This window comes from Prinia subflava, chromosome Z (assembly GCF_021018805.1).
Source record: "Prinia subflava isolate CZ2003 ecotype Zambia chromosome Z, Cam_Psub_1.2, whole genome shotgun sequence".
In the NCBI taxonomy this organism is placed as follows: domain Eukaryota; kingdom Metazoa; phylum Chordata; class Aves; order Passeriformes; family Cisticolidae; genus Prinia; species Prinia subflava.
The window spans coordinates 99223691-99236481 of NC_086283.1; the positions used below are offsets into that span (position 1 = coordinate 99223691).

Genomic DNA, 12791 nt, shown 5'->3' on the forward strand with positions numbered 1-12791 from the left:
ATTTTAAAAAAGCAAAATAATTATCAACAGATTGACAAGTGACAAGCAGAAATCACAAAGGACTTTTGCTAAACACCAACCACTTGAGACAGAGAAGCAGCACAAAATCTGATATCCGAGCATTAAAAAAATAAAGAAATAACACTGCATCCTAAAATCTTATTTTGAGAAAAAAAAATCAGGTATGACTGGACAAGGTTATTTATGGAATAGAGGGTGTTCAACAACTTAACAGCTACACCATCAGAAGATAGCAATATAGGTCTGTATGGAACTCTTGCTGTAACACCAAAATTACAGGCAGATGGCTTAAGAGCTGAGTAAGACACTCCTCAGTCTTCATAGATTTTGTGATTAGTTCTGTCAGCCATATGCTTCTGCCATCAAAAAAGCTCAGTCTTGTCTCCTTTTGTCTCAGTCAACTTGGAAGTACAGAGCTGACAAGAACATATAGTACAAGAAAAAGAAGGAATGTGAAGCAGACCTCTGGCATTTGGTATCATCTTTGGTGCCAAATCAGTTCATCAGCTGAAGATTCCTCTCTCACACTGCCTCACTTTAAAATAAAACCATATAACAATTATCATTGGTTTGTCAGTAAATTTTCAATTCTGTTTTAAAATTCTCATACTAGTTCCAAGTTTTAATAACAGACAGAGCAAACAGAAGCATAGCCATACTACACAAATTATTTTAGGGTTACTGCAGTGCTTTTAAGAACCGAAGTGTATCCTCAGCCACATTTCTTCTACTGAGGGTTTGTATGACAAAGGTTGCACATGTGAAAGCAACAAGGTTTTTGTAGCCCATCTGCAAGCCCAGATAAACATATTTTTCACCATGCCTTTTAGAATCATAGAATGATTTGGGTTGGAAGGCACCTAAAAAGGTTATCTCATCCAACACCCTCATCATGGGCAAAAATGTGTTCAATTATATCAGGTTGCTCAAAGCCCCATCCAATCTTACTTGGAATGTTTAAAGAGATGAGGCAATCACTACTTTCTAGGCAATCTGTTGTACCACCCGCATTGTAAAAAACTTTCTCCATACATCTAATCTAAACCAACCTTCTTGTTAAAAAATCATTATACCTTTTCCTATCACAATAAGCCTGGCTGAGAAGTTTGTCCCTATCTTTCCTGTAGGCCCTCTTTCAAGTATTGAGAGGTTGCAATAAGATCTCCTCAAAGCTCTCTCAGCCTTTCCTGACTGTAGAGCTGTTCCAACTCTCTGGTGGTGCTTGTGGCTCTCCTCTAGACCTATTCCATGTCTTTCCCGTGCTGTGCCCCAACTTCCACAGTCTGTGCATTTGCTTTTTGCCCTTTACTGTGACCAGCAAGTCACACATAACTTGCTAGATAGCTAAAAGAACTGAGTGACTGGAATGAGAACATTTGTCCATTCACAAGCTGTGATATAATGATTTATCAGCATGGCTACATTTTGCTGTGATATCTTGTGATATTGGCAACACTAGATGTGAGGGTGAGACTTTTCTAAGGCAAAACTGCCTGTATGTTGATATCCATTAAAGCTGTAAAGTCTTTTTCAGAAATAAGCTGTCATTCTATGTTTTAACTATTGATATAGATTGACTATGTACAAATACAAAATGTATTTGCAATGACTAATGTTAGTGTTGCATATGAAGATTTCCAATGTGTTAATAAGACTGACTGTTAAAAGAGATAAAACCAAAAAGCTAAGAATCCCATGAGAACTGTGTAATATGGGAAGCAGAAAATGAACAATTTCTTCTGTCCCAATATATACAGCACAAAAACAATAATACAGCACAAAAAGAGCTTCACAAGCTTACTAGCAGAAAAAAAAATCCTGGCTTTTTTTTTTTTTTTTATATTGGACTATGCCTTAAGTGTAACACTTCTGACTTAAATGGATATGGTTACTATCACATCAGGAGTGGAGTGATGGCATTTCAAAACATTCAGTGTATGTCAACACATAAATGACCTTGAAATGCAGTGCTAGACTGAAGTTAATCAGTGCTCTCCATTGACTTATGTGAGTCATGGAAAATAATTTAACTCAATTGCCTAAGCTTAGGAATGTCTGTAAGAGACCAAAACAAAGCTGGAAATGTTCTGCTGATACTGAGTTTCACGTATTTATTGAATAATAACTTATGCTTCTTAAGATGATGGTGTAAATAAAATTAAATTGTGGACAATACAGGAGGAGTATTGAACTGCTGACCAAAAAGAAACTGTTGGTTAACTTGGGGAAGTGTCCCCCAAGTTCAACACAACTACTGCCAAATTGCTCCAAGATGGACCTGCTGCTGGCCAAGGCTGAGTGCACCAACAATGGTGGGAAAAACAGCAGAAAAGGAGGTGCCCGCTCTCAAGACAGGACTTGAGGAAATGGCATGAAGCTGAGTCAGGCAAGGTTCATGCTGGATATGAGGAACAGGTTCTTCACCCAGAGGGTGGCTGAGCACTAAAACAGGCTCCCCAGGGAAGTGGTCACAGCATCAAGCCTGACAGAGTTCAAGAAGCATTTGGGTAACAGTTTCAGGCACATGGTGTGATTCTTGGGGTGTGTGATGATCTTAATGTACCCATTCCAACTCAGCATATTCTATGATTCTCTGATTTAAGAAAGGAAAAAAATTACAAGAACAATTGCAGTCTGAGTAGAGAGGAATGAAAATACGTAAGAGAAACAGCCCTGCAGACGTTAAGGTAACTGAAGGAGAGGCACAAGATACTCAGCTGCTGGAGCAGAGATTCCCCTGCAGCCTGTGGTGAAGATCATGATGAGGCAGGCTGTCCCCTCCAACCCATGGGGGCTCATGGTGGAGGAGATCTCCACCTGCAGCCCATACAGGATTCCACATTAGAGCAGACGGATGCCTGAAGGAGGCTGTGGCTCCATGGGAAGCCTGCACTGGAGCAGACTGCACTCCATGGAAGGGATCCATACTGGAATAGTTTGTGAAGAACTGCATCCTGTGGAAAGGACTCATGTTGTAAAAGCTTGTGGAAGATTGTCCTCTGTGGAAGGGAACCTCTCACTGGAACAGGGGGAAAGCATGAGGAGTGCTCCCCCTGAGGAGGAATGAGTGGCACAGAGAACATGTCATGAACTAACAACAGACTCCATTTCCTGTCCCCCTGCATCACTGGGGGAGAGGAGGTAGAGAAAAGCTGGAGTAAAGTTGGGGCCTGGTGGAAGGGAAGTGCTTTTAAGATTTGTCATGACCCTAATCTGATTTGACTGGTCATAGAGTAAACCATTTCCCTAAGCCTGTGACAGTAATCTGAATGATCTCTCCCTGTCCTTATCTCAGTCCAGGGACTTTTGTTATATTCTGTCTCCCATATCCAGATGAGGAGGGGAATGTCAGCCACTACAACCAGTTTTGGAAGGTTTTGTATTTTAAATAATAATTACCACATGTCAATCAGAATGCCAAATTCGGTATATCTCTACAGACTTGTAAAGGTTCCTTGTAAAGACAAGAAAAGGTTAAAGAACTAATCTTCTGGTTGCACTTCTACTTTCAGCCTATCAAATCTCCATAACCTGGTTGTCCCAGCACTTTTGCTCTCTCATGTAGTCTCATGTGCTCTCTCCTGATTCAGCAGCTAAAGCTGTCCTAGAATTCTATCAAGAGCAGAATAATCACTAGTAAGAAATAGGGATTTAGTGTTATGAGAACAAGATTCACTACAAGGTCCCGAACTATACAACAAATGCAGGACAGTGTTGTACTTTGAGAACATTTGAAAAGTAACGTAATGTCTCTGGCATTTATTTTTTGAGGGCGGGGAGGAGGATGACAACATGGACTTTTGTGCTTAATCAAGTGCATAAGAAAAGGGAATTACGATGGTACCACTGGAACTTGCTTAGACAGCATCTGGCAGTGAATGAACACAGATTTAGAGTCATTAATCTATCTGAAGAAATTGCCTCGTCAGACGAGTAGAGGTTTTGTCACTCTCTGAATATATCAAAGGTAAACCTTATATATTAAAATATGTGATAACCTGTCATTTGAATAGCTGTTGGTTGACAAGGATTACTTGACTGAGTAACCTAAGGCTGTGTTATCAAAATGAGTAATTCAGAATCCTGTTCAAACTGCTGAGTATTGGAAACATAAAATGCAGGATACAACACTGGTGTTGTACAGGGAATTGCACAGTGGAAATTTTGATTAGTTTTCCTTCTGTCTATATCTTACAGGTATAGCTTAACAGAAAGTTGTGAGGTATCACACAAGTGTCAATATTGTTTCAAGGCCAGACTGCTTTGTTTCTCTGATACCCTTACAGCCAGTAAAGCTTCTCCCCCTATAATGACCACCTAATGAAAGGAAAACCTCCTCATTTTTATTTCTTAAGTCTGTACTCAGTGTGCTTCCTTTTTTTTTTTTTTTTTTTTCTTTCCTTCCCTTCATTCTGCCTGACTTTTCTGAACAATATCATCAGACTTTTAATTAGCAATATTAGATTGCACTCTGGTAAACATCAGAACATAGTTTTGGCACTACAGGAGGTGTTCTTCCTAAGCAGCTGTGTATCTAGCTAAAATACGAAAAAAAATAGCACAGACCTGCTTTTAATTCAATACACTTTCATACATTTAATATTCTACTATTGTTATTATTTTAGGACCTTAGATTTTTTTTTTGTGTTTTGCTACACAAGAGTTCTTACCAGGAAGGTTAAGAGTTCCAGTGAAAATGAAGATGCTTTGCTGGGTGACCATGCTGCTCTTCTGAGCAATTATAAATCCATCTTCAGTGTCTTTAGTTTTCAGTTTCTACCTATGACTTTATCAGTCTTCTTTCTTTGTAGGGGAATGAATGTGAGGAAAGCTGGGACCTCTTTATTATTTTGCAATGTTCAAAGCTCCTGAGATTTACAGCTTGCCAGTCAGAATTTTCTCTGATCAGTAGCAGATCTACTGACTCAGAGAAAAACATCCATCACTTGAAGTTATATGAATGCTTTTTCCTTAGAAATATCAAACTAAAAATTTGTCCTGTTGAATCTACACTTGCTTGAACTGCCAGTGTGTGACACTTTAGATGAAGCAGACAACTGCTGTAGGGCATAATGGTTATAAACCCCCCCTACACAGTCTGAGTGCAGACTGTAGTCATTGTTACGTGGGATTGAGTGCTCCCTTAGCAGATTTGCAGATGACACAAAGCTGAGCAGCACAACTGACACAAAAGAAGGAAGGGATGCCACCCAGAGAGACCCTTACAAGCCTGAGAAAGGAGTCCATGAGAATCTCATGAGGTTCAACAAATCCAAGTGGAGGTGCTGCTCCTGGGTCAGGGCAGTTTCAGATATGAGTACAGACTGGAAGAAGAAGCCAGTGAGAGCAGTCCTGTGTAGAAGGACTCGAGGGTGAAAAGCTGGATACAAGCCAACAATGTGTGCTTACAGCCCATAAAGTCAGCCATATCTTAGGCTGCATCTAAAACAGAGTGGCCAGCAGAGTGAGGGAGGGGATTCTCTCCCTCTACTCTGTGCCTCTGAGGCCCCACCTCCAGCTCTGCTGTCTCCAGCACAGGAAGGACAGTAACCTGCTGGAGCATGTCCAGAGGAGGGCCACAGAGATGTTCAGAAGCTGGAACTCCTCTCTGTGAAGACAGCTGAGACCTGAAGAAAACACTTTGGGGAGATCTCAGCTGCTGACTTTCAGTACTTAAAAGAGGGAGAGCAACTTTTTTCATCAACAGATAGTGGTAAGACAAAGGAGGAGATTTTTAAACTAAATGAGGAGAGATTTAGGTTAGCTGTTAGGAAGCAATTCTTTACTTAGAGGGTGGTGAGGCACAAGAACAGGTTGCCCAGAGAAGTAGTGTATGCCTCATCCCTGAAATTATGCAAGGGTTACAGAGGGGCCTGAGTAATCTGATATAGTGGGTGGCATCCCTGGCCATGGCAGGGGAGCTGGAACTAATCTTTACTGTCCCTTTCAATCCAAACCACCACAACCATCACTCTCTGATGATTATGTAACTCTGGCACGGCATAGTTGCTCCTGAGTGCCTGCTGAGAGCAGAAGGCCTGAGCTTCATGGGGGTTCTGAAGAGTGTGTATTATGTTATTACAGAAGGAGAAGAAAGGAGTTTTAAATGCTTTGCGAAAGCAATTGTAATGCTTATCCTATTATTGGTATTAGCATGAAACTATGGAGTTAAGATGTGCCTTTTCAATGGACAGTAAAGACACTCAGTTCTGAAGCTGGTAAAACATACTGTGGATATAATTATTTGTATTATTAAAAGTATTTGGGATTTTTCTTCTAGGTTCCACTTTCTTGTGACATTAAAGGAAAGACATTTTAACTTGTACATGAGCAGTGGTAATGGGGATTCCTTTACTAAAGCAGATTTGACTTTATAAAAATGGTTGGCTGTCCGACTGCACCTGGCTCAGCACTGCAAGATAACATACATGCTGAAAAGCTTTATCATCCTAACATCTCACAGTAAGCATGCTTTCTGAAAATCTAGAAAGAGGTGGTGATATTGCTTCCTAGGAGCCTAAATCAAACACCAGCATACAGCCTTCCAAATAGGAGGCACCTCTGAACTGGACTGAATCAAATACTGCTTGATGGACAGAATCCCTTTGGAAATACTGGCAACACTTTTGCTTCTGTAGGAAAACACTCCATAGGAATGCTTGATACTAGCATTGTAAGTACACTTAGGTTTGATGTAAAAAAACAACCAAACATCACTGAGTATAAGAGCTTGCTTTTTCAAAAAGTGCATAAAGAAATACCCATTGCAGCAGATTACATTCAGCTTGTAAAGAAACATTAAGGAAAGGATTGAAACAGCTGATTAAATACCTCCACCTTACACCTGAAGATCTATTTTAAGGCCAAAACAGATCTTATCCAAGACTACTTAAACTTCAGAAAATGACATAGCAACTCTTTCCTTGTATGGGCTTCAGGGACAAGAAAAGAAATAACAATGGAGATCTCATACTCTTGATTCTGGATTCATAATAAGGAACTCCAGGAAAGTGTTCCTGAAGCACTGAATTACATAACAAATCCAAAATCTAACTCAGTTTCTTTCAAGATGCTAAATAAAGAAATAAATAATCTGTTAGGAGAAGACTTTCCTTAAACCTGCACTACAAAATCCCTAAAGAGCCATGGAAAGGAATAATTAGCAAGCATACTGGGGAAAGCCATGGAATATTTACCAACCTTACGAAGTTAATTATCTCATAATATGTATACAAAGTAAATCTGTCGATGACACTAAATTGGAGGAGCTGCTGATTTCTTCAGAGGTGGAGAGGAACAGAAGGAGACCTCAGTAAACTGGACAGCTGGACAATAACAACTGTATGAAGTTCTAATGAGTGTCAGATTCTGCACTGGGATGGGGCAGCCCTGGCTGTGCAGACAGACTGGGGAATGACACGCTGGAAAGCAGAGCCACAGAAAGGGGACAGTGGGTCCTGCTCAGTGCCAAGGTCACCATGAGCCAGCAGTGCCCTGGCAGCCAGGAGGGCCACCCGTGTCCTGGGGACATCAGGGACAGCATCAGCAGGGCAAGGGAGGGCATTGTCCTGCTCTGCTCTGCTCTGGGGCAGCCTCACCTCCACTGCTGGGGCAGCTCTGGTGCCACAACAGCCCAATGCAGGGCTACAGAGTGTCCAGAGTGGCCATGAGGATGGAGAAGGGCTGCAGGGGAAGCTGTGTGAGAGCAGCTGAGCTCACTGGGTCTGTTCAGCCTGCAGGACACTGAGGGGAGACCTCACTGCAGCTACAGCTTCCCTGTGGGAGAAGAGCAGGGGCAGGCACTGATCTCTGCTCTGGGGTCACCCTCAGGTGACAGGACCCAAGGGACAGGACTGAATTTGTGTCAGGGGAGGTTCAGGTTGGATATCAGGGAAAGGTTCCTCACCCAGAGGGTGGCTGAGCACTGGTAGAAGCTCCCCAGGGAAGTGGTCACAGCACCAGCCTGACAGAGTACAAGAAGCATTTGGCTAATAGTTTCAGGCACATGGTGTGGTTTTGGGGGGTGTCCTGTGCAGAGCCAGCAGTTGGACTTAATGAACTTTATGAATGAGTTCCTTCCCACTCCGGATATTCCATGATTCTACTCTTTCCCTTGAGATATTTGCACAACTCAGCTATTAGATTTATGCACTGACTAGTAAAAGTCAGTCTTTCTGCAATTCTTCATGTATCTGAACTTCAGAGAAGAAAACGCTTTGCTGTTGTTAAGTGGGACACTATGTAGGGTTTTGTAGGTATGCAGCATTTTAAACTATAAAGGCACGTTAATCTGACTTGATTTCTGAATGGTAATGCAATCAGCTTCATTGCTTGACAATTATTATTGTACATTTAATAATTGTATGTAGGATTACTGTACTGGGGGGAAGTGGTAGGGAGGTTTTGCTTTAACTATTAAAGCTCCTGAATCACTTTTCTGGATTAATCCATCTCAAAGATATCTTCTTGAAATGGGTAGCTGGCAAATTGACATATAATCTCACACCATGGTCTTCTTCTTGCTCACCTTCCATTATCTTTCAGCACCAGCATGCCAAGAAAGATCCTAATAAAATGGATTTACGAAAACTGTTCTCTGGATCAAGTTTAAATTTCAAGACTCATCAAAAAACATTCACACCAAACCCACATAATCATTTTGAATTCCAGCAATATCTTATAAAAAGCTGTTTCAAATTATATGTGCAAAACTAGATTAATTATTAGTGTCATGATTACGAGAACTTAAATTTCCATCTGTTGAAACAAAAACTTGGAGAGGGAGGGAGGGGAGGGAGTAGGGTGGGGACAGGACCAATCTTCATGTTACTGTTCCAGATCAAAGTACTCTGAATGACTAGATCATCACATGAACAAGACCAAGAACTGCAGAGACCATCTTCTTCTATCTTCAGCCGGTATATAAAAATCCAAAGTATTTTGGAAATAAGCTCAAAGACCATCCTTAAAGCCTGTGACAAAAAGTGTATTAAAGCAGTGTTCTCAGTCTCAGCTCATTCACCTTCAGAGTAAGAGATCATTTTAAGGACTCTGATCCTTGACTGCAATAGCCTTACACCAGACTGTGACCAATCATCCCACTGAGATAACACTCTGTGGAGAATAAATAGTAGAGATTCCATGTTTGGATGGGGTGAGGAGTCAGTCACTAAAACACCTTCACAAGATCACAGTTGTGTAACTGCAACAGAATTGACAACTGCAGCTATACAAGCCAGCAGAAGTATCAGGACCATTATGCACCTTCCTCAACATTTTCCCATTAGCAAAAGGACCTGCTAGAGCCCAGCAGACAAGAGGGGGAGATGAACACAGAACTTTACAGAAATTATGCAAAACTAACTATGTCCCATTGAACAGCAATGGACATCATCTTTTGATATTTTAGGGCAAGCCATATCCATCTCCCATTCACAAAGCTCAGGATGTTGTTTGAAATAAAGTGTAATGTAATTCTGGACTGAAACTAAGCAGAAAACACCAGGAAATTGATGAAGGTGTCCTACAACAGGACAATGCAAATTAAGAAGGGTGCAATTGCTATCTATTTTAGCATAGAGGGAGAAAGAAATATCTTACAAACATTGATTTGCAGCAGGCATAAACAAAGCAAGTTTTCATACAGGCAACTTTGAAAATTTCGTCATTACAAGGTCAGAAACAAACTAAGTACTTCTGCTTGCATTATGAATTGTCCATATTATGACATCCAGAGGTTCTGCCCTGCCTCAGGTTTCATATATCTTGGAGAACTGCCTTGAAACACCTTAAGTGACTAGAATAGGTCTCAGCATGACAGCAAAGAGGCTGAAATTAGGAAAATACATTCTTGTATTTTCCTTCAGAGAAACATAAATGGACTAGGGATGCAATAATGCAAACAAGGAAAGGGAGATTTAGATGCGTGACTTAGATCAAGGAAGGGAAACTGCAGTTAAATAAAAAAAGCAATGACAGAAGGAGAACTAATGTTTCCATACAGCACTGGACTGTTTCAGCCAACCACACAAAACCCTGAAAATGATCTGAGAAGCAGATGCAACATGCACACAACACTCCAGGAAACAAATTATCAATTTGACTGCAGAATTCTGAGCTCACCTCAGGGGACATTGGAAGAACAAAACCACAAACAAAACACTAAGGACAGGCCAGTGTCACTACATTATCCATGAGTTTTTTTACCTTCTAATCCAAGAAGGAACAACGACACTAACAGTGCCTACTAGCAATATTTTCATTTACAGATAAATTAGCAAAACAACTCTTTTTTTCATTCAGACTACTTATCAGTTAGTCTGGACTCCATCTTACTTACCTAAGGAAGATTTCTAAGCACCATGCTTCACAGGAAGCACACTCTAGAGATCAGTCTCTTAAACTTTAATGGCTTGGGATCTTATTCTATTTCATCAGCCTGCCTACTGTCTAACTGAATGCTGTTTACTTAAGAAGTTTTATATTGTGATATTTTTAACACTGGGGTTCATCCTGATTCCCAACGCTATCTTTAGAAATGCACATTAATTTTAAAATAATCAAAACAAACAAACAAACCACCAACAAAATACCTAAAAACCCCCAAACAGACTGCAAAAAACAAACAAAACACCAAACAAACAAAAAACCCAACAGAACTCCCACAAACAAACAGAACCAAAACAAACAAGAAAAAGCCCAACAACAAGACCCACTCACCCCCAAAACACACACAGAAACACACACCAACAAACAAACAAAGGAAGTACTTAAACCTGGGGTGTATATACTGCAGCAGCAAAGTAGGCCATATATTTTTGCTAATTAAATGGCAGCAAGGCATTCCTACTCCCAGGAAGACCCAAGCTTAACAAGTTTTGACAGGACCCAGAAAAATTAAAAAACAAAACCAAGAAAATCCCTACTTACAGATAGGATTATCACAATAGGTCTTAAACCAGTAAGTCACAAGCATTCAGGAAGAGAAACCTGATGGAACTAAAACTACAGGAAAAGAAGGTAACAGTCTTTTCAACTGAATACTAACAGTACTAAAACAAAGCAAATTTCCTACATGTAAGGTTTTCCTGAAGATCTTAAAGGCAGGGCTTAGTGAAAGCCAGTTTTGTAAAAGAAGGGCTGCAGTTGCAAAGAAGTTTTCTTGCAAAGTTAATTGTCCACAAAGGTGTAAAACTCAAGTCAAAGATAAGTTGGTGCAATCTCCACTGCAGTAGAATGATACTATTTAACACACAGTTCAACCACCAAATGACTGAATTCCCACATTCAGGAGCTGTCACCTAAATGTATCCTTAAGCACCATTTTCTGAGCAGAAGTTTCAACAGTAGCAAACACTGAACCAAAGCTTAGTTTCGTCTGCTACCAAGCCAAGATCTTTTTGCTCTGGACTGAAAACTTAATTTTTATTGAAAAAGCTGTCAGAGATGTTATAATCTATCTTCATTGCTCCTGCTGCTGGAACAGTATGGACACAATAAAAACATGAACTTTTAACAGTGTGAGTATCTATGCTTTGGTCTGTGGCAGGGCTGTAGAGATGGACAGCCAACAGAACCCACTTCAGGAGGGGAAAAACCAGATTACTTTCTCAGTCATACTGAGGACAGGTATGAACAGGGATGATAACATCCCAGTACACACATGACAACATCCCCTTAACATCCAAGTATCACAGCTGCTGACCAGCAGTTCTAACAGTCTCACTACCTCACTTGAGCATGAGGGAAGGTGAAGGGCTGTTGGTTGGATTCAAAGCAAATCCAATCAACAGTCTTCTGCCACTTTTCATTAGTCCTTCCTAAGCAAGGCAACAGAACTCAAATATTTGGAATTTAGATTCCGGCAAACACTGTGAAAAATAGCAACACCAGTCTTGGTTATGGTATCTTCAATATTTTGCAAATTTGCAGAAACAGAAATACAAAGTTAAAAAATAATTGCTTTGGACAAAAGGTTATGACCCTAAAAATGTCATGATGAAGGACAAGAGCATCACCAAAGTAACAAATGCTTTTCAACAGTCTCACAAAAAACCTGATGTATTTGTGAGAGGTATCAGTGCAATCTGATCCAAAACACCTCTCCCTGGAAGTTAACTTGCTCCTTTTTCCCAATTTGCTCCAAACCTGTTTTTTTCTCCCTCAGATAAAACAGCTTTACACAACCATTTTGTAACAGCTAGCATCTCCTACTCTTTATCCAGTTCTACAGAGGTTGACATGATTAAACATAAGGAAGGGAAAAGATGATTACTGAACAACCAAAATAGTTCTGTTAGGAAGATAAATCTTGACACACCACTAAATACCAAACATCTAGAACCTCAGGCTCAAATGGTGAATGAAGAAAGTGAAATTAGGAAGTTGTGTTAGTATCAGAAAACAAATTCGTGGACAAAAAAAAAAGAAAAGTGAAACATCCTCCTTGTCACCTCCTTTGTTCAGATTCCATATCCCTACTACTGGAATTGCTTTGCTTTAAATTTTTCTGGTAATGGTATAAAGGACATGGTATCTACACTGGTACCTTATTCAAAGATTCGGTATCCTGGCTGCCTCAAGTCTCAAAAATGCTTAGACCTAAGGTACTCCCCAAAACTTTAGGGATTATTAGGTGACTTCCTACACAGAACACACAAAAGCACTCAGATATACTCCAGCCTTCAAACAGGAAAATACACTTTCATACTCCTCTGTTTCCCTCCTCCCGAAGTAAGCTGATAGCAAAACAGTACTTAAACTGTAGACAA

The 12791-nt window shown here is 40.4% G+C and overlaps 1 protein-coding gene across 1 annotated transcript in view; it reads right to left on the reverse strand.

The window, feature by feature from the left end:
- The window catches only part of TNPO1 (transportin 1), a 74248-nt gene that overhangs the window by 40549 nt on the left and 20908 nt on the right, over nt 1-12791 (reverse strand). The window lies entirely within an intron of this gene.